The 27634-nt window shown below is 29.3% G+C and overlaps 1 long non-coding RNA gene across 1 annotated transcript; it reads left to right on the top strand.

Moving 5' to 3' along the window:
- The first annotated feature begins 13 nt into the window (after positions 1–13).
- Positions 14–22181, top strand: LOC147806680 (uncharacterized). Its single transcript, XR_015428572.1, has 5 exons — positions 14–69; positions 2775–2920; positions 6169–6401; positions 9705–9827; positions 20301–22181. It is a non-coding gene; the product is annotated as an uncharacterized LOC147806680 (long non-coding RNA).
- Positions 22182–27634: the final 5453 nt, after the last annotated feature.

Below are 27634 nucleotides of genomic sequence, written 5' to 3'. Positions count from 1 at the left end.
CAAAGGACTTATTGAGGAGGCACAGATGTAAAAGCACTCGTTGCCATTGAAAGGCAAGGATCAAGGAAGGTATTGATTGTACTTTAAATCACATAGTATGTGACTTTTCTTTAGGGATTGCAAAATCTCAAAATATTAATTACCTTTCTATGAATGGCATAGTATGTTACTTTTATCTGGGATTTGTAAAATCTCAAAATATTTACTTACCTTCCCATAAATTACTGTAGTATGTCACTTTTCTTTGGGGCTTGTAAAACCTCAAAATATTTACTTACCCTTCGATAAATCACAGAGTATATCAATTTTCTCTGGGGTTTGTAAAATCTCAAAATATTTACTTACCTTTCTTATAGTTTGTTAGTGTACAAAATGCGTACCCCAAAAGAAATTTTTACTTGTCTTAAGATGCATATTTTCTTGAATGCTTGCTAATAAAAACTAAAAACGTTACTTTTATAAATTTTTCAAAAAAAGAAAAAGTTAATTTTATATATATATATATATATATATATATATATATATATATATATATATATATATATATATATATATATATATATATATATATATATATATATATATATATATATATATATATATATAAACTGCTGTTTGTAGAAAATGCAACACCATGAAGGAATCATCAGAATCAAATGAAATTCGCAGCAAATGTCAATTATAGGATATTATGCAAATTAATAAAGTTTCAGAGCCATCGCGCGTGCGTGGCGCGCGCAGCGCCCTCTGAATTGATGCTGAAAGCGTATAAATAAAGTGCTGTAGCGGGACGTTGAAAATAGTCTATGATTATTTGTTAGTGGCAAACGTTTAGTGTGACCTGAGTATGCCTCCACGACGGAAGAATAAGAAATTCAAGCAACTTACGGAGTTTGAACGAGGGAGGATAATCGGCCTTCGAGAAGGAGGATTTTCCTATCGCGCAATAGCAGCTCGTATGCAGCGGAACAATTCCACAGTGATGCGAGTTTGGAAGCAGTGGACCGACGAGCACCGAACAACTCGAAAAACAGGCACTGGACGACAGAAGGTGACGTCAGAGCGCGATGATCGACACCTGCTCCGCATGGCGGTGAATGATCGCACAGCTTCCTCCAGGCAGCTGGCAGCACATTGGTCTACTGCTACAGGTGTACAATTGTCGGCTTCGTCAATTCGTCGTCGTCTGCTGCGCCGTGGATTGCGTGCAAGGGTGCCATTATACAGGATTCCCCTCACGGCGGATCATCGACGGCTGCGTCGGCAGTGGGCTCTTGAGCACAGAGACTGGCGAGCTGATTGGCACCAAGTTGTCTTTTCAGATGAATCACGCTTCAATTTGTGGACCCATGATGGCCGTGTTCGTGTTAGACGTTATGCCGGTCAACGCTGCCTTCCTGAGTGTATTATTGAACGACATAGTGGTCGAACACCCGGAGTTATGGTCTGGGGTGCGATTTCGTAACATGGACGATCCAATTTGATACGAATTGAGGGTAATCTCAATAGCAACAGATACGTCCGTGAAGTGCTACAGCCCGAAGTCGTTCCTTTCCTTCAAGGCATCCCTGGAGCTATCTTTCAGCAGGATAATGCACGCCCACATGTTGCGCGGACTGTTAGAGACTTCTGTTCAGCACAACGCATGCAACTTCTTCCTTGGCCTGCTTATTCGCCGGATATGTCGCCTATTGAGCACGTGTGGGATATGGTTGGTCGGCGTCTCACTCGTGATCCGCGTCCTGCAGTTTCCAAAGACGAACTTTGGTTGCGCATACAAGCGATATGGAATTCTCTTCCTCAAGCAGATATTCAACATCTGTTTGACTCCATGCCACGTCGTATAGCAGCACTTATTGCAGCGCGTGGTGGCTGCACCAAATACTGATTTCGGACGCTTAATTTGTTTCTTTTGTTTTGAAAATTTCATCATTTATTTGTATCAGTACAAATCGTTTTTGCATTAAATTTCATTTGATTCTGATGATTCTTTCATGGTGTTGCATTTTCTACAAACAGCAGTTTATATATATATATATATATATATATATATATATATATATATATATATGTGTGTGTGTGTGTCTGTGTCAAGTGTGTGTTTTTCCTTGCATGCAAAATAACCAAAGTTCAAATAGAACTGCTTTTGTGTTTCCTTTCACATTTCAATTTTAACTTGTATATTTATTATTTCTTTATGCACAGTGATTGACTGTTGTAATAAAAATAAGCACGACTAACAGAATAAAAAGATAAACTTTATAATTTCTCATTTATATAATTAATTTGTTAAGTTAACATTTAGGTTTTATTATCTGCAATAGATTTCTCTCCTTCTCTTTGGTACAGTTTATCCAGCATCTTTGCAATTTTTTATCAAGTTGGAAGGGGTACTAATTCGGTATTACAGTTTGCACAATTCCTGAGTAAATGTTTTCATTCCTGGTAGGCATATAAGTATAAAAAAATATAGGCATGTTCAGAAATTTTATATAACTTTGGCAAGTCAAGCATTAAAATTTCTTTGACCGCTCTTTTGTTTGGTTGATGCTTTTAAGAAAGGGATTTATTTTATATTTTATAATTGACATTAAATAACAAATCTACAGCGGATCTAATAGACTATTAATTTTGAAGCAAACTCAGAAGACAGGAGAACAACACTTGATTCAAGTAGTTAGGCAAACTCCCCCTCATAAATCACTTATTGAGAACGACACATATCACATTAGTTTATTTTGTTGAATATATTAAGTACATTTAAATATTTCTAGGTTTATCTCATCATTTTATGATTACTTTGATACATGGAGCATTTTGCTTATGACATCAATTATGATGCTGGTGAGATATATGAGACGAGAATAATAAAACAGCAGAAAAAGAGAGCTGAGTTATTGAAAGAGGTTACTTTTACAAAGTAATTATAGCTTTTAACTCCTCATACTGTTCTTATAGTAATTGATATATGATATTGATATTTGGATGGATTAAAATTATGTAAGCTAGAATTGATAGTAAGATTGATATTTAGATTATAGCTTATTTCAAATTATGTTGCTTATGGTAAAATTAATGGGAAAAAAGGGTTGTACAAATATATCATTGTATCGGCATAGTCAATGAACTTGTTTTTAATTCACAAGATTGTTGAAGTTTTCCTTTTTGTGTAACATTAGTTAATATCTACTAAAATTTTCATTATAAAGAAATTTGCATGTCTTAGTTAAAAATATTATTCATTTAAATTTTAAACAATTATATTGTGATTAAAGTTTTATAATATGATGCTTTACTTAAATGCAAACCTTAAAATTTAATTATGCCCAATTTTAGATGAATAAACAAATTTTTTTAAAAATCCATACAATTTTGTAGCCATTTTAACGAAAACACTATAAAAAATTATTTAAGCTATATTATTCCGAAGGTGTAGAAGTAATCGTAGTGAAACATTGTTTGAGCACATTTTTTAAAATTACTATAAAATAACATAAATTGATTGGATGAAGACCTCATAGGTTAAAAAGTGATTAATCCATTTTGCTCAAGTAATGTTCAGCAATTTCTGAACAATTAAGTTTTCCTTGCAGAAATATATTATAATAAATATTTATTTTAGGAAAATCTGCTATATCTCTGAAAACTATTATGACTTTTTACAACAGGGTCCACACATAATCAGTTAGTAGCAAAATATCTGTTATTAATTTTCGGACTTAATCTGGAGCAGAAGCTTCTAAATTATGTTGAGAGGCTAACTACTTATGAAGTAGCATTAGTTTTCTTTTATTTCTACACTTATTCTTAAATTTTTTCTCACGATGTTTTGTCTCTTAAATTTATGTATTTCTAAAGAAGTAATGAGTTTCATAGATTTTAAAGTGCCATTTAATGTTTGATTAAAATAAAATTTTGTTTTCATTTAGCGTTCTTTCTCTCTGTAGTTTAAAGGCAATTAAACACATGTTTACATTACTCAACAAATTATTTCTGCTTTTTTATACTAATATTTAAACTGATATATGTTAGCATGTCTAGACCCTAATGCAAGAATAATCAATGTCAATAATTTAAAATTAAACAAACTAAGGATTTAAAATTCTTAAAGAAATTTTTTAATTTGCACTACAAAGTTGAATGATATAACTTTTCTAGTCTGACTTTTAAATTTGAATTGCTTGATTGTTCTTATCAATAAAATATAGCCATTTTCTACTGAAAGACATTACATTTTGTCAAAATTTAATATTGATATATACTTTTGAACGTAATTGTTAATTCAGTGTTATTGTTAGTTATACGACTGCTATGAAAATAGCGTAAGAAGTAATTAAGAAGAATTTGTACTCTTCACTTGCATTTGCTTGTAAGATTTAGCTGTATTTACAGTAGCTGAGTTATGTATATTTATTCCTTTCGAGAATAGAGGAATAAAGTAAAAAAAAAATTATTTACTGCAAAAATGCAAATGACTAAAAATGTTTAACCAAATTTTGCATTTAATATTCCTCTATTATCTTTTGTTTTACTGGTCACTTTCATTTTGAGCCTCTAAGCATCAATATTCCAATCAAGGCCATACATATTTTTTCCTGCTTTACTTTGATAAATAATGTGCAAACAATTTATTTCTTAAAAGAATGTAGGCAACTTAAAGTTTAAGAAAAGGCAAAATTAGCTCTCTGAAATAAAGTAAAGCTCAAGTACGAAGCACAAAAACTACTCACCTTGAATATCTTATGATATAATGATGATACAAAGATGTCACCATTGTATTTCATAGAGAAATACTTAATCTTGGTTTGTAACCTTTTGGTGTTTGATATTGTAATTTAAAATATTTTCAGCACTTATTGTTTAGAATATCTAAAGTGTGCCCCTCAAGATAGTCACAGTGGCTCAGGGGATAGAGCTCTCACCTCCCGATGAGATGAACCGGGTTTGAATCCCAGTAATAACTGGTCAATGCAAATTCTGCACCCGACTCACACCGACCACAGTGCTGATGTAAAATATCCTTAGTGACAGATGGATCATGGGTTAAAGTCCCTTTGCTGTCAGGCTAATCGTGGGAGATTTTGTGATTTTTTCCCTCATGTAATGCAAATTCAGGTTAATTCCATCAAAAAAAGTTCTGCAGGCAAATTTCTCCCAATACTTGATCCAGGAGTTCCCTTGTCTTCTGGATTGGGATCAAAATTACAAGGCTACGGAATTGGACATTGGTAATTGTAAACCTAAAATTTGGTCCACGGTTCAACGCGGTTATAATGCAAGATTCACTATGTTCTCAATCGATGTCATCTCTCATTCAAATTCTTTCATTCATCAAAATTTAACAACTATTAAGCCAATAATATTTTATCTTTGATTATGAATTAGGGCTTACGTCAAAATTAACGATCGCCACAGGATGGCTAACTACTACAAATAGTGATTAAAACGTTAATTGCCAGTTGCCACCTTTTATTAAAAATGTGAAACATGTGCACTTTATTATTGGTTTTTTTGTTAAATAAATATGGAATTAATATGAATATTTCATAACACTTAGGAAATTATTTTATTTCACACTTGTTTTTTTAAATTTTTCTGCATTTTTCAATTGTAATATTTACCATATTTTGAGAGATGCTTTAAAAGAAATGCCTGATATTATTATTTATTGACAATTTTTAACCATTTAAAATTTTCTATTTTTGAAAAAGTTTATACTGTTGAAAATGTTACAACTGACTGTTGCCAAAGTTTCCTAATTTTGCCCTATACCATCTAAGAACTCCTGACTATTTTATGCGCATGGGCTTCAAGAATTAAAAATTAAATTGCCCTGCATATCCCATATTTGAAAAAAAAAATTTTTAATAAAATTTTTATTTTGATATTTTTTTTCATTCAGTTAGAAAATATATGTCTAGGTATGTAAATATATTAGACTAGATAGTTCAATAAGAATACCATAAACCTAGGATTTATCTGAGTGAGGAATACCACCTAGGATTCAATCAGGATACAATAAAATATCAATTAAGGGTGCTTCAAATTGTTAGCTAAAATTTGCAAGATACTGCTGCGGTTTATTATTTTAATTAATGAATGTGAACATCGTCAAGCTTTTAACTTTGTTTAAGTTATTCTAATTTTATGTTCTCTGGATAATTCTAGGTGGTGCTGTTGCAGCACAACAGCATTTTGATCCCAAATTTTTCAAACGATCCCGATCTCAGTGTGGCCTGGAAGCGACCATTCAGTTTGCTTTTCACTCTAATTGGGAAACTGTAGCAACGTTTTTCACTTATATGGGAGCAGAAACATTGCCCCCACCGCCTGGGAATACTCAGTTATTTTCTTGAGACCACTTCACCTTCCGATTACCAGTCTCTGTTACCTCTTTACAAGTAAGTTCCCATTGTGAATGCCTCATAAATTTATAGATTAAATGTTTGTTAATGCAGTGTGCTATGTACGGTGTGCAATATAAAGAAGCAAGTACCTTAATAACATTTGATCTAACCGTTGGATTTTCATACTCTAAGGAGCTATCTTAATCAAACCATTAAGATAATCTCAATGAGGCTATCTAATTAAGATAGCATCTGAGTAAATGAAGATTCAATTATTAAGTAAAAAAATATTGAAGTGTTTGCTTTCTTTATATTGTTACTTTAGGAATGCTGCAAATATTGGTCTAAGTTCTTTAAAAGGAAAGTAAAAATTACAAGTGAGTTCCTATTGTGGATCCTTCATAAATTTATAGATTAAATGTGATTGTTAATAGTGTGTTATATACAATGTGCAAAATAAAGAAGCGAGCACCTTTATAATTTTTCATGCACTAAGATGTTATCTTAATAATTCTATTAATTTAGCATCTTAGCACATGGAGATAAAATCATTAGGCCAAAAGATATAGAAGTGGCCATTTTTTTTATTTTGCACACAATACTTTTGCTTTTTGTATGAATCTACTAATATTATTTTAAGTTCTTGAGAAGAAGAAAAATTAAGAGTATTTAGTTAAGCGTTTAATCGCGAAATTCAAACTTGTGGTTTCGTACATATTAAGTCGTAGAACCACGGTGGATAGAGCGTTCGTCTTCCAACGAGGTTTCGAATCCCAGCTATATCTGGTCGAAACGAATTCCGCTGAACACAGTGCTGACGTAAAACACACCCTGAGAGGTTGACGGATCATGGGTCCCCTTGCCGCCAGGCTGACCGTGGTAGATTGTCATGGTTTTCCTTTCCACGTAACACAAATGCTGGTGAGTTCCATCAAAAAGTCTTCCACAAAGGCAAATTTCTCCCAATACTTGATCCAGGAGTTCCCCCTTCTTCTGGACTGGATTCCAAATTACAAGGCTATGGAGTTTAACATTTGTAGTCATAAACCCGAAAAATTGGGCCGGCTGTTCAACGATGGTTATAAATATTAAGTCGTACATTTTGAGAAACTTGCATTGGCCATAACTTTTCCTGGTGGGACAGCTAACGATACGTTTTGTTAAAGCACCATATGCTCGAATAATTTTGTGAAGTCAGCCTATGTTTTGAGATTCTTTCTAGATTAAAAGTTTGCATAAACTTGTTTTGGCTATATTTTTTTCTAGGTGGTATAACGAAAAATTTTGTGGTGCCAACAGTTTCTTAGAACTTTTGGCAAACATTTACAGTTTTCTTGTACTAAATTAGCTAAAACTTGTTTTGGCCATACTTTTATTGATGGGTGGGAGAACAAAACTTTCTGTTAATATAACGATTTCCTACAATGAATTTATTATTTAATCCAACAAGGTTGGCAGCTTATTATAAACTATAACAAAATAAATTTCTAACATGGGAATGGTAGCTATCGAATATGTCAACGGTCATCTATGAAAAGGTACCCCATCATAGAATCGAGTTAATATGTCTTATATACTAGTGAATATTCATTGGAATTTTGTAGTGATAGACATACAAAACTGTGTTAACAAATTTGTACAATATACTGACATTTGGAGGCTAAATTCTAGTTTGTGATTTTCAGAACATAAGTTAGCAATAACTTGGTTTGCATAGCTGGCAAACTTCGGTTGTAGTAGAATTGTCATGGTGATCATGTAATCTAATTCTTAGAGTATTTGTTTCAAAACGTATGAATTATACAGGCATTATGATGGTGAATATTAATTATGCGGTGAATATTAATTATGTAAATCAACGGTACTAAATTTATTAATAATTTTTTTACAAAAAGAAATCTTTTGAAGTAATAATAATTTCATATGAAATCTAATTGTTTTCCGTGCGTTTTACAAAATTGATTGTTTTTATGGGGAGCTGAAGTTACGTCATAGAATTAATCGGTATTTTGTAATAGAATACCTCATAGTTATAGAAAAAATTTCAACTTAATGCTGCGTCAATTTTCTGGTTTTTAGAATATATAACCAAAGCTTCTAAGCTTATTTTTTCTGACAGATTTTGAAGATGGTAATTAGCAATGCTTATGAAACATACTAAATTTCCCCTCACTTTTATAGACTAGGTAGGATAATGAAAATTTTTGTAGTGCCAACAGTTTCCTGCGACTTTTAGCAAAATTTTACAGTTTTCTTGTACTAAATTAGGTAAAACTTGTTTTGGCCATACTTTTATTTATGAGTGGGTGAACAAAACTTTTTGTTAGTATAATGATTTCCTACAATGAATTTATTATTTAATCAAACTAGATTGGCAGCTTATAAGAAACTATAACGAAATAAATTTCATTTGCCTATTTGCTGGTTAACTTCACTCAAAACTAATTTAAAATAAGTTCAACAAAATAAATTATTCCATAACCTCTCTATTAGTGTAAAAAAGTGATATTTTTGCTTATATAATTAAATGTCTTAGCTTTTCAGTGTCTTTTATTATAAAAATTTTAGGAGACCTTGTAACTGTATAAATAGATATTAAGCAATAAAGTGAAATTAATTAACAGTTTCAGTATACAACAATTAAACTCTGGAAATATTATAAAAGTCTTGAAATCACGTAACACTATGTATTTGACAAGTCTGTTCAAAATCATAGATGACGCTTTTCTGTCCTTTGACAGAATTTCCGATTACGACAGAGACTGAATATGAACTTAAAAAGTCTGAAATCTAAAACTAAATTGTTAAAAAAATTATATACTGGGTAGCTTGTACTAACCACCTTTAGTATAGGGCTTTATAGTAGCCTTGTCAAAAGTAAAAATAAAATAACTTAATGAATTGGGAGATGCAAATTATGCTTAATTGGGAGATAATTTAGTTTTTGGTGAATAAAGAAATGCATCATCAAACTTCTTCGAATTTCTTGCGAAGACAGAAAAATAAAAACAACAAAACCAGTCTGATTGTCTGGCAATCAAACTGGTTTAGATGCTTTTAACCTCGCTTTCCTTTTGAAAGTGATTCGCTGAACTTGAATAATGCATTTAAATTCTTTCTTCACTAAACTATTTATTGACGAGCACTAATTCGTTATTTTTTTTTACTTCAATGTTGACAAAGGTTTCAAATATATATTAAGAGTGGTTATTACAGAACACCTTTCAAAATTGCTTAACAAACAATTACGCATACAGATAATTCTATAACCATTACCCTTGATATATATGGTTTCCTATAATTCTTCCTAAATTTTAAACAAAATAGTATATAGCATTAACATAACTATTATTTCAGATAAGAGAAGAAATCTATCAAAATTGAAGATGGTACTTACTGAAAAATCAAAACATGTTTGAATGCCGTCGGAAAGAATGAGTAGTTTGAGTGTGATTTGGAAACTCCTCCTAGTTCAATCAGGTACTGGTTTTGATATTTTTCATCTTACTTTTGATTCGACAGTTTTTATCGCATGTTTTCTTTCTTCCTCTCATAAATAATGTGACTCCACTAATATGCATACATATTTACTTAATCAATATTATGGGTGGTGACTATGAAAAACTACAGTGCAACAATCTTCTAAGATTTACAACTCTTTTATAAAAAATGCTTTGCTGCTTTAGTATTTAAAAGAAAGAATAATTAACTAATGTATTTAATTAGTTTTGCAGTTTATTTATTTATTTATTTTTTATTATATATATATATATATATAATTTTATTCCAATAACTTCAGCTCAAAAATCTAAAGATAATAAATAAATTTTGAAAAACAGGTAGAATAATTTTTTAAAGAATATTTTGTCCTTCCGAGTAACAATTTACTTTCTACATAAAACATAAAATTTGTTCTTTTTAATATTTGTAGAAAATTGGTGAATTTTTGCAGTAGCCTTCCATATGCTAGATTGCATCAAATAAAATATAAAAATTAATGCCTTACGTTTTAACTAATATTAAAAAATGTAATAAAGATTCAGAGCATTTGTGTGATTCGAAAAAAATTTTCAGATTATTAACAAAAAACAATAATAGAATATTCATTTCGTTGTAACAAAAATAAAAAATTTGCAAAACAATTTAAAACAAATAATGTTATTTGCTCTTAGATGGTTCACATATGATTATTTATGCATTAGGATAAATTTAGGATTATGATTTATGGTATATTGGCACTAGTATATGCATATCTTACTAATGACCCCAATTCTAAGCTCGCAACTTTTTTATTCTTCAAAAATATTCAATATATCCTCCTATAATGTTAAAAAAATATTCAGAACGGTATAAGCATTTTAGTGTTTTTATACCGTAAAATAACTGTTAACATTGATGTTACAAGCTATTACAATTGACAAGTAAAACAACATAAAAGAATTTAAGTAAATATTGTAGAAAAAGGAGTATATACAGCCTAATTTTAAAAATACGTGTATAATTATTTTATTCATATATCAAAGATGAAAAAAAAATGAAAGAAACTTAATATTTCAAGTACTGTCTTCTTTTTCTTCATTCATGTATTATTAATCGAAAATTAATATCCTAAAGCAATCATACCTAGCTGCGCTGTAAAAATTTTCGAGCTATGTTGCGCCTAACATTGGTATTCATTTGCTGGCTACATAAATTCGTGTTCAGTTTTACTATATATTAGTGCTCTTACTAGCTCCAGACAACGAGAGAAGGTTGCACCAAACATGGGTATTTTGAAAGAATCTATTATAAAATAAAGAGACGATAATATAAATAAATTTTATATAAATCAAATTATAATTTAATTATTTAAATTTATGAAAATTTCAAAACACTATTTTTATTTTAAATGTGTCATTTAATATACATATATATAAATAAACACATCTAAAATTAAAAGTTTTTTTTAAATTTTTATGGATTTAAGTAATTAAATTATAATTTGATTTATGTGAATTTGACTTAAATTATCGCCTCTTTTTTTATAATAATTTAATAATGATGCTAACCTTTTCTGCTTTTTTAGCGCTTTCAAAATATTGTCTTTCATATAAAAAATTTTTTCTTTCTTCAAAATAATTTATTTAAAATTAAAATCATTTTTTTCAATTCATTCGTCAAAGAACCAAAAGATGCCATAGAGTTAGTACCACTAATGTCTTAAAGAGAATTTTAATTTTAGGCTCATTCAAATTCTTATTAATGTATTTAGAAATTATTTAAAAATGAAAATATTACTTTCACATGTAAAGATTTATATAAAAAAGTAGACAGATATTGGATAGGTCATTCTCTAATCTCTAAGGAAGCATTTCAATATTAAATATATTGGCGTATGGAAATAATAAATTTGAAGTAAATTAAGAAATTTTAAAAATAATGACATGGAAATATTAACAAAAAATATACAGATCTAGATCGATATTCAAACATAATTTATTCATTTACAATCACTTTGATGTTTGTATACATACACAGAATGTAATAATTTTGATGCAAAATCTTGAAATTTAAATATACAGTTGACTCGCGTTATAACGACCCCATCGAGACTGCCCCAATCTGGTCGTTATATCAAATGGTCGCTATATCAAAATGAGCAAATTTCCTTTGAAAATCGGTCACATAATGGTTTTAAACGTCATAATGCATGCATATACTATTTGTGGTATACATGTTATAAACCAAAAAAGGATAGGATGCATACATTAATAAAACATAATGACATTTTAACAATTAAATTACAACTGTTAACAATTAAGAATTTTATTTTAAAGTACAGTTTAAAAAACATAGTATGACAAAAAAAAATCTAGTTTCTAATGAATTAATTTTTTGATGTACATAATTTGCGGTATATATAACGAATTTTTTTTTATGTACATAATCTGCAGTGTTATAAAGAAGAGTAGACCGAGGAACATAAACGAGACTTCATTAGACGAAGATATTAATTTTTTGATGTGCATTAATTTGTTGAAGTTACATATTAAGAAGACTTAACATATGTGTGCTTGTTCAAGGTCAACCATTCAACTCCACTTTCCAATAGGAAGTTAGAAAAGAGCGGTGTTCAAATTCAGAGAGGGTCGTTATATTAGGAGTTGACCTTTTTACGGTCGTTATAGCAAGAGAAAAATAACGTTATCTTTTATGGATGTGAATTGGAACTCCTTCACAGGGTCGTTATATCATGTTGGTCGTTCTATCACAGGGTCGTTATAACACGAGTCGACTGTATTATAATTTTTATACAAATCACAGCATTCATCAAAAAAATACATAATATTCACTCAAAAATATGATAGATTGTATGTTTTTGATACTAAGAGAGTGCATTCAATTCAAACTTATTTTTAATTTACAGTAATTTTAAAAAATAATTATGATACCTCAATGTTTACAGTTTTAAAATTTGGGATCATCAAAAAATAGTTTTCAATATTTTAACAAGATATTAAATTTCTTGATATACTCTGCCTCATATGAATTAAAGTTTACAATGTAACTAAATCACTTTTTTACAAACATAATTTACTACTTGATAAAAAGATTAAAATTTCACTCAGTTTGGAAAAAAATTACTGTCATTTTCTTACATATTAGTAAGTGATGGTGAGTATTTGATAAAAAGCAATATTTTTATAACATATTCATTATTATAAATTTTTCTGGCGCTATTACTTGTACTACATCACATTTTTCAGTCGATTGTAAGAAAAACAACAAGATTTAAAAAGATTACAAACAAATTAAACTTTGGAGCCTTTTCACAAAATAATGTTTTTCTAAACACAGGTTCTTCATTCTCAGAACTTGAAACTATATACATTCTTTGTTTGTAAGTTGTTCTTGAAACTAGTACCTTAGAAGTTTGAAAAAACTGTTTATAACCTTCTAGAATTCTGGTAATTTTGGAAGAGTAAATAGTTTTATTGTTTAATAGTTTAATAGTTTTATTGGCTTTGTACTGGTTATGATAATATTTTTTCCTAAGCTTCTTTCTTCATTAAAAGCATTCAAGTTGTTGGCGCCTTTGTGCTAATGAAAGAAGATTAAAAATAATGTAATTTATGGCAATAAAATGTATAGGAATTGAAGTAATTTCACAGAAGAAGCAAAATTTCAACCCTTGTATTTTTAAAACAGGGAAAGATCAATCAAATCAAGCCATATTTTAATTACTTTTCTTAAACCACAATATTTAAAAAAATTGAGAAATTGTCGTTCTTATGCAGAAAAGATTTTAAACATTTCACAATCTGAAGCATTTTTTCGAGACCAACTATTTACAACTATTGCATATTAAGGCTCATTTCACCAACAAAGATCCTGAAAAGGAAAGTTTTGATATTAATGTAATTATTATTATTTTATGATTAATATTATTGAATTTAAAATATTATTTTTTTTGTTGTTGTTAAAATGAGTCAAGGCATCCAAGTAGAATTTCACCTCAAGAGAAATTTTGAATTGAATTTCATGCAGAGTGACCCCTCAAAATATTTGTAGAAGGTACTGTCAACTGTTAAAACATTAAATGAACAATATGATCATCACTTCCATAGATCAAAGAGTTCGAGTTGAGTCTAAGATTGCGGGATATGGTTGCTGATAAACACACAAGCAGTATTCATGTGGATGGGATTAAAACTGCACATGTTTCTGAAGATTGTCTTATTAACTAAAGTTCTTTTGTTTTATAGAAGCAAATATAGTTCAGAATTAAAAAAAATGCTATTATAATTAAAATAAAACTTTTTTTAAAAAAATTATTTAAAAAAAACAACTTTAAATATTATAACGAATACATATGACCTTTTTCATGATCAATTGTAACGCTCGATTTTATGTTTATGTTGTCTTTTCCCTCGCTCACAAAACGCAAAGGTAGGCTAAATTAATATACATAAATCTTCCAAAATAAGATCGCGTTTCTCAGATACTTATCCCTTTAAAGAAAGCGAGAAAACTTTCTTTTTCGCAGTACCTATATTAAAACTTCCCAGTATAGATGCCCTATATATTCGTACATTTAATACCTATTAAAATTGCTTCAATTCCCAAGAGTGTCTATAATTAAATACACAACATCATTGGTGTCAATAATAATATGGCAGTTTTTTACATTTCTCCTAAACTAATTAGTGGCATTTCTCTATTTTGCTTAATAGTTCTTAAATATATACCTTATTGTTTTAAATTTTTAATTAGTTCTTATTACCAAAATTAAGTTGCATTGGCTCCAATTATATTTCTTTACGCTTCTCTCAAACGAGTTAGTTCAATTTTTCCATTAATTTTTCGTTTTAGTACTACACTTATTTTTTTTATTTAAATTTTTACAGATTACCAAAATTAAGCATAATTGGATTCGATAATAAAATGACTATTTTTCACCGTTCCCTTAAAAGAACCTCTTCATTTTGTTTCTAAGGACATAATTTTTGTTTCAATAAAAACCTACTACAAAGTGCATCATTAGTGTCAGTAATACAGTGGCAATTTGTTATGCTTGTCTTATATAAATTAGTACTATATCTCCATTAATTGTTCTTTTCATTACATAACTTAATATTTTTATTTCTATTACTCCTTATTTTAAATTATTTAGGTTCATAGATTCAAGTTTTAAAATCACAGCTTCAAATAAAATAAACATGAATTAAATTTAAAGCTTGTAGTTTTTTTATTTAAGGTTTAAGAAAAACTTAATTGGACCATGCCTTTTCTAACACTGTCATTGGAAGTAAAATGTAAACGTTTTTGGAAAAAAGTAAGCCAAAAATTATTTTGACTGTTACTCTTTTTTACAGTTGGTTAACTAACAAAACTTTTTGTTTCGATTCTATATAAACTGATATTATCTATGATCAATAATATTAGATTTCGTATTTTCTGATATTATTTTGCGTCGCATTTCATTTTTGGAGTAAGCAAGGGGAAGATTTAGACGGTAGTAGAATAATTCGGCCATATAATTTTACATGATTGCTTGTATTCTTAAGAAAGAGAAAAACATGGAACAATAATTTTATAATGTCATTCCACGTATTATTCACATAACAGTACAGAAACACTATATAAAATTATTTTACCAAATTCTGCTGCCATCAATTTTTCTCCCTCTTATTCCAAAGTATACTTTGTGACCAGTTGGTTTTTTGGAATAAATATTTCAGATTTAATAAAGAAATAATACTTGAGCTGCTAAATTTTTGTTGGTATTTTTTCTATCTTTTATGCAGTGTAGTGTTTGATTAATTTTATATCATTAATAATTTTCAAGTGTTTATTTTTAATTTTAAATGAATTCCTATTTTTTTCAAATGAATTAACTTAATCCATCTTGGCAGTTTTACTAACTCTTGTCACCTCTCATTTTGCTCTAGCCATTTGTAATTTCACAATTATCATGCATTGTTCAAATTTTGAAATTATATGATAAAAACCAAACTATATTATTAAAATTAAATTTACATTTGAATTGAGGGAAAATTTTAACCACCAAAAAAAGTTTTTTTTCCTAAAATCCTAAGAGTCCTAAAGCAAATTTTTTTAATTTTTAAATTCCCATTTTTTGTAATAATTGACACAAAAAAGAACATACTTTAAAAATATTCAGATTACTCACTTCAACAAATATTTCTTCCACTTCTTTTTTCACTGAAATTAAATGGAGAAATACTTAAGTAACTTTATTCTTTCAATATCTGAAATTTTACTTAACAAAATACCTGAATCCCAAATGAAACGTAAAATTTTTCTAGGGTGTGAAACCAGGAAAGTATCTAATATTATAAAAATAGCAGGACTCGAAAAAACTCAGAAATTTTACCCGTCCCCGAGGACGGCTTGTCCATTAATGCACCCGTCCTCCGTTGAAACTAACCCGTCGCTTTTAAATAAATAAAAATATAATTTTCTCCTATTTATTACAAACATTTATATAAATTGCACAATGAATTAGTCGTTACTAGGATTACATTATACAGTAATAAAAGAAATACTAGGTTACTAATAGTAACCTAGTATTTCTTTTATAAAATAATTTAAATGACAAGGGTCAAGTTATCCGAGGGTACTGCGTTTTTTAAATGAATCAAATATGACGTTTGCCAGTTCCACAATCAAGCCAATGATTTACAGAGGTTTCTGAACAGAAATCTGAAAGGGGTTTTCCATTTATAGATGTTCATAATTGCTTTTAAAGCTTCTTGTTTAAGACCAGTACGTATTGTGTTTTTTTTTTTGTAAGTTTATTGCTGCAAAGCCCCTTTCAACCGCTGCAGTACTCCCAGACAGAGAAAACATCAATATATGCGCAGTATGTTGCTGTATTGTGGGTCATTTTGCTGCCTTGTAACTTACAAGACTCTTGTAAGATAATAAAAATTGAAAATGTATCACGAACATTAACGGGAATATGGCCGTCCGCGCGGACGTCGGATACGAGAAATTCGTTGTCCGCGGAGAATTTTTGACCGTCGAGGACGGGCGGACGGGCTGTTTTTCGAGTCCTGAAAAATAGCCAGTAATTTAAATGCAAAAATAACTTTACATGGGCACATCAGACATTTTCTACAATTCCATAATTATTTAGAGGTGCTACATACTGAACCAACAATCTTAGCCAAATAAATTACATAACGTTTTAATTTTAAAACCGAAAAATAGGAGTAGTTATTATGTTTTATCAAATGTAAATTTGCACAAACATATAATTGCATAGGAGAATAGACGGAAAAATATTTAATTTCATACATCATCTTTTAAAAGCTACCATTAGTATGAATTATCAAAATTTATCTACAGTCAATTAATCTTTTGAGAACATTTCTATAATAAAACAGATTTTTGTTTAAAACAATTCCATTTCCCGTGTTTCGCTATTTATAGATAATACATTAAGAACATAAATAGATTTAAGAAAAAGTTGGTGTAACGTGTAAGCATTTTAAAACAGAGCTTTTTATAAAAATAAAGTTAAAAAAAGTAATAATCAGAGGCTGGATTCAAGTCTCTGATATTGATGAATTAGCCATAGAAAAAATTAGCCACATAAAAACTTTGTTTTCGCAAAGAATATTAAGGACCTTACAGATTAAAATTTAAACAAGCTTCTTTTCTACATTCGTTTAAATTTTTTGTATTTACACATTAATGCTCTTCAGTTAAATTTTAAATATTAAGCCAAAGAAATTTTTACTATTATCATTATTTTACTATCACTTTTTTTAAACATGATAAAAAAATATATATGGGTGATTCTTTTTGAACATGACAATTCGGACCAAAAAATCTTCAAAATAATCTAAAATTTGTTGTATATTTCTTTAGTTACACTTATTAATATCTTACAGACAGCAGTGTAGTTCATTGACATTTGCTCGAGAAAAAAAATAAAATCAAAATTCACCAAATCTTGTATGCCAGGAAAATGACATATTAGCTTAGAAGTTTAAAAAACTGTCATTTTAACTTAATAGTAAGTAACTCAACTTAACTCAACTTATGTTAGATGAACCATAAATTGCTTAAATTATTTATTTTTATCCATTGTAGAAAGAATCAAAAAAAATTTTGTTGCTGATATGTACAGAATAAAACTGTGTATAATAATCAATCATTAAATAAATAAATAACTTTGATTACATCCAAGCATTTTACAATCATACATAAACATGGTATTAGGTTTATATTTGCTTTCCCTCCTTACAATATTAGCAGTTAAAGAAAATTTATGGTAACACTTCAATGTCCTGGCACTCATAAGCCAGGATAATGACAAATTCACCATTTTATAGCATATAACTTTACTTTAATTTAATATTTTGGCCTAAGACATTTATATTCTGTAGAAAACAACAGGATTTTTTTAAAATAACTCAGATAAATCTATGTAGTTTGTTATTTATGATTTCAAGAAAACAGGAAAATAATACAAAAACCTACTCACCTCGAAAAATCTTTTAAATATATTTTAAACCAGAAAATTGGTTCTTTATTCATGCAACAAGACTTGTTTGTATAGGAAGGTATCTAATCAATCTATTAACATAAAATATTGATTGCTGGCTCTATCTATTTTGGTTATAAACCACTAAATAAAAGTAGCCAGAAAAATGACAGATTTTCTTGGGACAAACAAATTATTGACAGAAAAAATTATTTTAAACGAAGTTTTTGTAAATAGTACCCTCTGAGTATATTCTAGAAATGTTTACATCGGTTGAGATAAAAAAAAATTATATATTGAAAAATGTATGGGAAGTTTTGAAGCTAGTTATTATTGAAAACATTGTTTGTGACATGCCAGAAAAATGATATTTTGAAGTTGAATTAAATTTTTTAATTATACAAAACAGTCATTGCTAACGCAGAGTAATTTTAAAATGCTAACAGCGATGCTATTTATTAATTTTTTTTTTAAAAAAAGTTCTTTTAGTATAATAGTATTAGATCTTGGAGCAAGGGACAGTGAATTGTCATATTTCGTGAGAATCACCCTTATATACATAAATGCTAGTACAATGCTAGTAGTATAAATATACTCCTTAGCTAGAGTTAATGTTTAATGACAATGTTAAAATAAAAATGAGTTTGACATGTTGAAAATTTAGAAGTAATAAAATTTTAAATATATCTGTTTTCATAATACCTCAGCAGCACTAAAACAAATTCCAAGCATTGTATTTTATTAAGTTTTATTAACGAACATATCTTATCTGTCAACTACCATTATATAAAATTCTGAAGATTTATGACGAAGTTCAGAATAAATTACACACTACAGTAGTTAAGAATTAAAAAAAAGATTATGGCAAACATTATTTCACAACATAATTTTTTTAATGAAAATAAACTTTAATATAAAAATAAACATCACTCAATTATTAAAGCAATACGTTCTGACCGTCATTGTTTATTATGACATAGATAAGCTATATTTAAAATACAAGTCAAAAACACATACTTGTTATTAAAAGAAATAATTTTTATTCTTTAATATAAAAAGTAACAATTGGACTATGTGCTTTTATTTTACTAAAGTGATACATTTTTATATTCCTATTTTCCGAGAAAAAATTTTCCCTGTTGAATATTTGTACAGTTTTATTCCATCAATGCAAGTTATTGTTTACTTGCAACTATATTTCCAAGCAATAAACCAAGGAATCTTGAAATGCTTTTTTGAAGGATTTTATAAAATGATCAGCAACAGTGAATATTGTGTATATTCACTGTTGTTTTGCAAAGTATAGGGATGAATCACACAGGCATGCGCTTTTCTTCAAACTTCTACACAACAACCAATAAGACTACTTTAATCTACGAGAGACTTAAAGTGCACCTTGTTGCAAATGCACACCAGTTGTTTTGTTTTTTGTCAGGATCATACTTACGGCCCCCAGTCTTCTACCAAAGTGTGTTATTTTCGACTTGCAGTGTCCGGCAGTGCATCTCAAAATTGAATTATTCTTTTCTGGTAGATTAGCTTGTAAATCCAGCAGACGAAGCTAAAATTATACGAGAAAAAAAGTATAACTTTTCATAGAAAACACTTAATTTAAGACTATTAAGCATTTAATATTTATTTAAAACTTTGATTATTTAATTTGAACGTGTTTTTTAAGACATTGTGATATCTGTTATAATATAATTCAATGGGTAGAACTCATAATTACTAAGCATGTAATTTGTCTCATGTATTGTCCTGCATCCTCCCTGCATTAACCCATCAAAATATTTCGGTTTTCATTCCCGACCGCTAAAGTATTTAATAAATTTTTCAGGTAATTTTTGAACTGGAAACAGAGATAAAAAAAAAAAATAGTTATATTTATTATAGTAGTTTTTATAGCTGTAAAAACATGTTATGAAAAGATATTAAATATATACTTTTTCTCACAGGGTCTGTAACAAGAGTCAAATCTGTGGAAAAATTTGAATTCAATAAGAAGTGATGAGAAATTAAAGATTTACTTATGTAATCAGGAAATGACATAACCTCTGATTCCTGTCCAACCCTGGTCCAGAAATATATAGATCAAGTCCATCGCCCTAAGAGCACCACTAGTCCACCATCCTTCACAACAATTAATAGCATAAGCAGAAGGACAGGTCTTTTCCCTGTCGACAAATTTCAAACGTTTAATGTAGTCGCTTTGTAACCTAGCTAATGCAGTATGTTCTGCAGATCATCAAATGGCAGAAACAATTTCCATCGTACCTATTGTTACTAAAATTGTTTTAAAGTATATTTGATATAACTAATATTTATATAATATTTAATGCTAATAGGGCTAAGCCAGTCATGTAATTAAAAGATTATTTTGCGTGTGTGTCATTTTTACAACCGAAGAAAAAAAATGTTTAGCTGAGGAAGAAATAATTGGTGGAGACACTCGCTGACTGAATATTCTTTAGCAAAAGAATTTAATATTTGCCATCACGAATGGACTAAGAGACAGGGGCTCCTGCATTGTGGAGCCTATTCAGTCAGATTACTTTGTGCAAAACAATTTTAAATCTACTTTTTATTACAAATTTATTTCCAATTTATATTGAATTCCTTAAAAACTTAGTCAATTTAATTACAACAAAATCTTTTCACCACCATCTCATTTAAATATGCTCATCTCATAGCACAAGTCACGCTACCGATGTTAAACTCACGGACGGCCAAAGACATGAACAGTAATTATCATATTATAGAAGCATCTAACACTAAATAACCCTCATTCGTAAATTTAAAAGCAATAGGCTGCTAGATTATTGATCTAATCTAATAAAATTCAGTACCATTCAGTAAGTTAATATGTCGACAGGGTCATTCTAATCGACAGTATCATTTCTTAGACATAGCCATTTCATCGACAAAGTCAGATAAAAAGGTTATGTAAAAAATTTTACAGCAATAAATTTAGCTTCCCCCCCCCCTAAAATAGTGTCTAAATATTCATCGTTATATTTTTATTTTACTTTTAATTCTAAAAATGTCTTATTTTATTAATTTGATATTAAATAATTTGATTACTAACGTCATACTATATCAAATACAGAGCGTCTCCATTATAACTAATTTTGAAGTGCATCGAACTCTAATTCTTTTAATTAGTTTTTTTATACTTCTGATACAGATTTTCTCCATTGTAACTACTTTGCAAGTGCATCGAACGCAAATTTTTTAAATTAGTTTTTTCATACTTTGTATCAAAAGTAAACTTTGATACATCAAACGTTAACGATTAAACGCTTCTCAACTACCTATCAATTAATTTAAAAAACGAACTTCTTTTAGTGCAATTGCAACAATACACAGCAATAAAGAATTTTACTTTAGTATAAAAATTAAATAGCATTTTTCTAATGAATAATAAAAATATCTATATATATTTCTCTTACACGGAAACAAAAAAAGCCTCATTACAACTCCCCGAATGGCAACGCTAGAAAATCGACCAATGATTGCCGCTAACAATGTCACATGCCAAATTTAACTGAGATGGCTCAACATATAGCGCTTTTAAAAACGGAAACTGAAATAACCAGAGCGAGCAGAAGTGAGTAGTCTTCGTCGATAGATCTCTATATTTTAGAATTTTGTCGAAAGCGCTTTTTTTCGAATATTACGAAACTATAGCCAAAATTTTAACCTTTTTAAAGAGATATCAGTTTTAGAAATTTTATCTTCAGATTTTGTACTATAGCACATTTCTAATAGGTTTAACGAATTACATGTCATTTATTTAAATTCAAATTTATTTTAATAACATTATTTACTAAAAAGATGTAATTTTTTTTTAAAAAGTTGTTATGGATTTGAATGATTTTTTTTAATTCTTAGAATTTTGTGCCAATGTACCTAAGTTAGTAGCGAGCTTGGTTTGAGAAGCAAACCATATAGATTGCGTAGCAATTTTCGGGGGTTAGCGAGCAGGGGGCGCAGCCCTCTAGTTTAGATTAAATCTCAAACAGTTTCAGAATTACGCATGACACTATCAACGAAATGACCCTTTCAAGGAAACGATGAAATGAATGCAACCCGGTTCTAAGTATCGGATCGTAGGGAACTGAAAAAAATTTCCAGTTTCACACAGCTGACTGAAAATTATGAAATTTCAATTACCTATAAATGAGTAAGCATACAAACTATATGAAAACTGATTAATTGATAGTTTCAGTTAGTGATTGAATTGAACCGACTGAGTTGGAAAACTGATCAAATCAGATAACAGAACAGGGTCAAACGATTGATTAAATATAACGTAAAGGATGACCAGTTCAAATTTATTATAAATCGTCAATTATAATTGTAACAATAATGAGATCAAATAATGTTCAATTTAGAATGAACAATCAAATAATAACGAGTGCTAACACCGATAAAAAGTGGGTGAGTCCGAGTACTGATACAAAGGTAGAATGAATAATGCGTTTGAGAACAGAGAAAATAGTATAGTAAAACTATTTTAATCATACACAAATTTCTTTTATCTGATCTCACAATAGCTATCCATTTACTAATACCTATCATTATTCTCAATCAGTTCTTTTACCTATTCTCTCTTAATCAATATTCAAAGTGATCATCTGTTCAGTACTCGGACCGAACCCATAATGATATGCTCAACACTTTTTTCATAATCAATCGATTAGTTATTAAACACTGATTTTTTTTATCGGCTCTGGCTCGAACATACGATTGTACAATCATTTGATCAGTATTCAAACTCTCAATCAATTCAACACTCAAACACATTATATTTTGATCAAATCGGTATTCGCTCCCATTGTGTCATAATTAACTTAACACTAACGTACCATCTTTTTAGAGGTACTTCAACCATTTAAAATTTATGTAAATACTGGAGTAACAGTGGTAATGGGTTCAACAGTTAAATTGAAGAGACTAGTTTTGATAACTAATCTAATTGCGAGTATCCGGTATAAGACTAATTTTTGAAAACAGCAGGTTTGTGGGTACAATTAGAGATAAAGGGTTTAAGTAGTAACTAAACTAACTGGATAGAATTATTAATCTAGTCTTAAGTCAATAAAGGATAACTAAATTGGATTTCTAAAAAATTCTAGTATGTAACCCTTGAGGCAGAAGTTTCAAGTTCCTTAACTCGAATTGCTAATTGACGATACTCTAGAAGCGATTAAGTATCTTCAGCAGGCACCTGACAACGGTTGGTTAAAGTTTTTTTTTATCCCTTATGCAGATTACGATATATATACAAAAACCGAAATGTACACATAGATTGATAAAAGTAACTTTTTCATAATTTCACAATCAAATCAATATATTTTATTAGCATTCAATCTATAATTATGAAAACTTATACATCTTGATTCTATTATGCAGAATGTTCCGTAATCTACATCCTCATATATAATTTTAGAATCATCTTTAATCATCATCTTAAGTTTTAAAAAAATATATAAATTAGCAGCCCGCAAACTACCAATTAAGAGCGGGGAAGGGTTCTAAATATTCCGTCACTTTTATTTCTGATAATTATAAAATTCTGTTTGTTGCGTTATTTTTTAACAATTTTAAAGCTAATTAAACAACATTTTAAATTTCTTATTTCTCAATTTTTTTTCACTGGCCCTTAAGTTTTTATTCAATTTATTATTATTCGAAAATTGAAACTTATTCAAACCTTAGGTTAGCACATTAAGAAAAACTTATTTAAATTACGTCAAGGACAATTTTCCTACATTGTACTTAGGAAAAGAAAAATTTGTGCAACTTTCTCTTTGTCAGCAGCGAAAATGTTTTACAATTCATTGTCAATAACGAAATGTGTGAACACAACGCTACATGTATTTAAGATCAACAATGACGCAAAATAGATTAAACCGTTTTTAATATTCTTAAAGCACTGATGCTTCACACGACGCAGCGAGGAATACTAATAAAGCATCTAACTTCTTTGATTGTTGATGAAAGTGCTTTTTTGCGACCTCTAAGCAACTGACTTTAAAGTTTTTATAGAAAAGTTGGCGCTCAACTGTTAAGGCATTTATGTCGAATTTTGGATAAGAAATTAAGCATTCCAATTTTTCTACCTTTAGCAGTTAGCAGAACATTTTCCAACAAAATTTGTTCTTTAACACTTGGTTGATCTAAAATTCGATTTTTAACCCACTTATTGCTGTATCAATCATGTGATTAAATTAACGGCGATAATGTTCCTCACATTAATTATATCCATGTGAAAAAGCAGGTTCACTGTATCTTTTAGGGGTTTTTGGCCTTGTAAGTGATAATTCTTACAATTCGTTATGTTCGCTTGTTGCAATACATTCTTCTAAAACTTTTCTTCAGTTCGCAGATCTACCAATCCACTAATCATAGCTTCAATAAGTTTACATAAACCTGACAATGTGTTTTTTTTTAAACCTTGAAATGATTTGCTGATGGTCTCTAGCATTTCGATTATTTCTACTCCCATGATCAATCCTAAATAGGTCGTTTCATTTTGGAAAGTGCTAGTAAGCCAACTGCCCCGTCGTAATTTTTCGACATTACCTCTTCTAAGGTTTTCAGGATTATATATTTTTAAGAGCTTAATTAATGCCAATAAATCCATCACATCGGACACAATGGCTTTATTCTACCTGCATTGATTACAGGACATTGCGTCCAGTCTTCTTGAATGAAAGTAAATATTGATTTCACCTTAGAATCTTTTTAAACATTGATTTAGATTTGGCTTATCTTTACTGCAAACTCTCAAGAGTTCCATGTAGTTTTCTTCATCATTGGCATGTCCTCTGATTGCTAATCCTTGTCTTGTGAGATATTTTAGGCTGCTGATAATGGTTAACAGTGATCCAGAAGCAATTTTTTGACACTCAGTATTTATCGTAGAAAGTTGCTTCTCTATGAGAACCTTTAAACCTGCTGTAACGTATCATCAATATCTAAAAACTGAAGCTAAGCAGATTTTTTTTCAAAGTGCTTATTTTTTTTTATCTTGGTATGACTATTTTTTTTTTAATCCAAACAATATACTTAACATTTTTAAGCTTCACATAATTAGATTCTACTCAATCTTGTTAATATTTATATGCATAAAAAAATAACATATTTAAGAACACTAGCACTTTTCTCTACAAACAAATTCGCTTAACACCTATGTTTCATTTTCAATATAATCATTTTTAAACACTTTCTTAAATTAAACTTAACTGGTTCAATTTCAAAAACTTCAATACATTTTTATTTTATATTTTCACTTTAATTAGAGCTTTAATTCAAACTTTAATAGCAACTACTTTCTTTACGAGTTAGTTTTTTAAAATAAATAAATCATACATATGAATAAGGAAATAAGACTAATCTGTATCAATATCAATAATAAAAACAAACATTATTTACATATTCCTCCCCATCAATTAACTTTTGTCTAATTCAAATCAAGAACTTAAAGATACTCTACTGAGACAATCTGCATTCTTGTTCTTAGTACCAGCTCTATGCACAATTTTAAAATTAAACGGTTGTAATGCTAAAGCCCAACGCATAAGTCTGGCATTTGAAGTAGCATTTGTTTTAAGCCGGGTTAGCGGGTGATGATCAGACTGAATAGTAAACTTTTGCCCATCTAAATCAGGGCTAAAGAGAATAGAAGGGCTAGTTCACTCCGCTCTTAGAGCTGAAGCTACGATTTCCCTCCTCATGACGTCACTGTGTCCACAGATCTCGGAGATCGCAAGCAAAGATATGATAACTTTGCATCTTTCTCTTTGTAAAAATAAGTTAAACTTTTTCTGGTTATTAGCCTGCAAACTTTACGTAATTAACACATTATTTCCGTTCATAAACATAGTTAAAAAAAAACTTTCTTGGTTATTATATTTAAAAAAAATACCATTTTAAACTTATAAAAATGTTTTGCTAGTTGGTGAAAATGACACGATAAATACTTTATTTTAAAAAGTTCAGTTTTAACTTTAACTATTAAAAAAAATGAAGGCATATATCGACACTTTTTTTATCTACATATTCTTTTATAACGATAAGTTAAGTTAAATTTAGAATCCCTGACTTTAAAATATGTCGTTAATAGCAATTTGTTCATACTTAATCATTAGGAAACATCAACCTTAAACGCTAATTACTGAAATAAAATAATAATTTAGGTTCATAATGACATTAGAAATTTTGCAATTGTTTATAGACATTTAAATTTACGATGATATAATTTATAGATGTTTAAATTGAAGAGAATATAATTTTTAAAAAAAATCATAAATATTAAGAAGAACTACATTAAAAAATATGTTATGAAATTAGGAGAATTTCAACTATATACTATATATTTTATTTATACTTTTTATTTACATTTTACTTTTCTTTGACTTTATCCATTTTTTAATTCTTTTCACCTGCCTTTCTTTATGAAGTAACGAGGCGGTTTCTATTTAGATAATGAATTTTTATAAAAGTTCTTTACGACAGAATAAACGTATTGCTGTTTTATATTAACTGTGTCATTTCGGAATCCATTCTTTACATAGTTGTTCATTTACTTTAGGGAACACGCGAAAAATTATACTTCTTTCTTTTGTTTTTGTATCAGAATTTTTGCAAGTTGCAATCGCGCAAACTGGCATTTCGATAACAGTTTTAAATTCTTGTAAATTCACTGCAAAAACTGAGGAAAGTCATTATAGAAAATAACAAATGTCTTAGAATATCTCGCAAAAAGAAATTATCCAATATTAGTTAGAGCTAGTAAGGCCAAACGCTCCGTTCTTGAAGTAAAAGTGCGAGCTTTGCGCCAAAGTGACGTCACTAGAGTGACGTCGGAGGATCGGCGCGGCGAGAGATACTTCAAAGGACTGAACCAGCCCTTCTATTCTCTTTAGCCCTGCATCTAAATAGTGTCGTAATTTTTTGATGGCAAAAATTATACTGGCGCATTCTTTTTCCGTAGTACAATATTTTTTTTCGGACTCATTAAACTTTTTACTCAGATATACTAGTTGTGTTAATACCACACCCATACCAATTTCCGAAGCATCTGTTTGCAAGATAAATTCCTTTTCATAGTTGGGAGAGAAGAGTATAGGTTGGCTCGTTAATTTTTCTTTTAGTTTCTCAAAGGCTTCTTCGCATTCAATCGTCCAGGTAATTTCTCCCTTTTTTGTTTTGCCTTTTAAAATGTCTGTTAATGGTGCAACCAGAACAGAGAACATTGGTATATATCGACTGTAATAGCCCG

Source organism: Parasteatoda tepidariorum, chromosome 8, assembly GCF_982258835.1.
Source record: "Parasteatoda tepidariorum strain Cologne lab strain chromosome 8, Ptep-v5.0, whole genome shotgun sequence".
Lineage (NCBI taxonomy): Eukaryota > Metazoa > Arthropoda > Arachnida > Araneae > Theridiidae > Parasteatoda > Parasteatoda tepidariorum.
The sequence above is the reverse complement of the archived record's forward strand: the minus strand, read 5'-3'. Positions and strand labels throughout refer to the sequence as shown.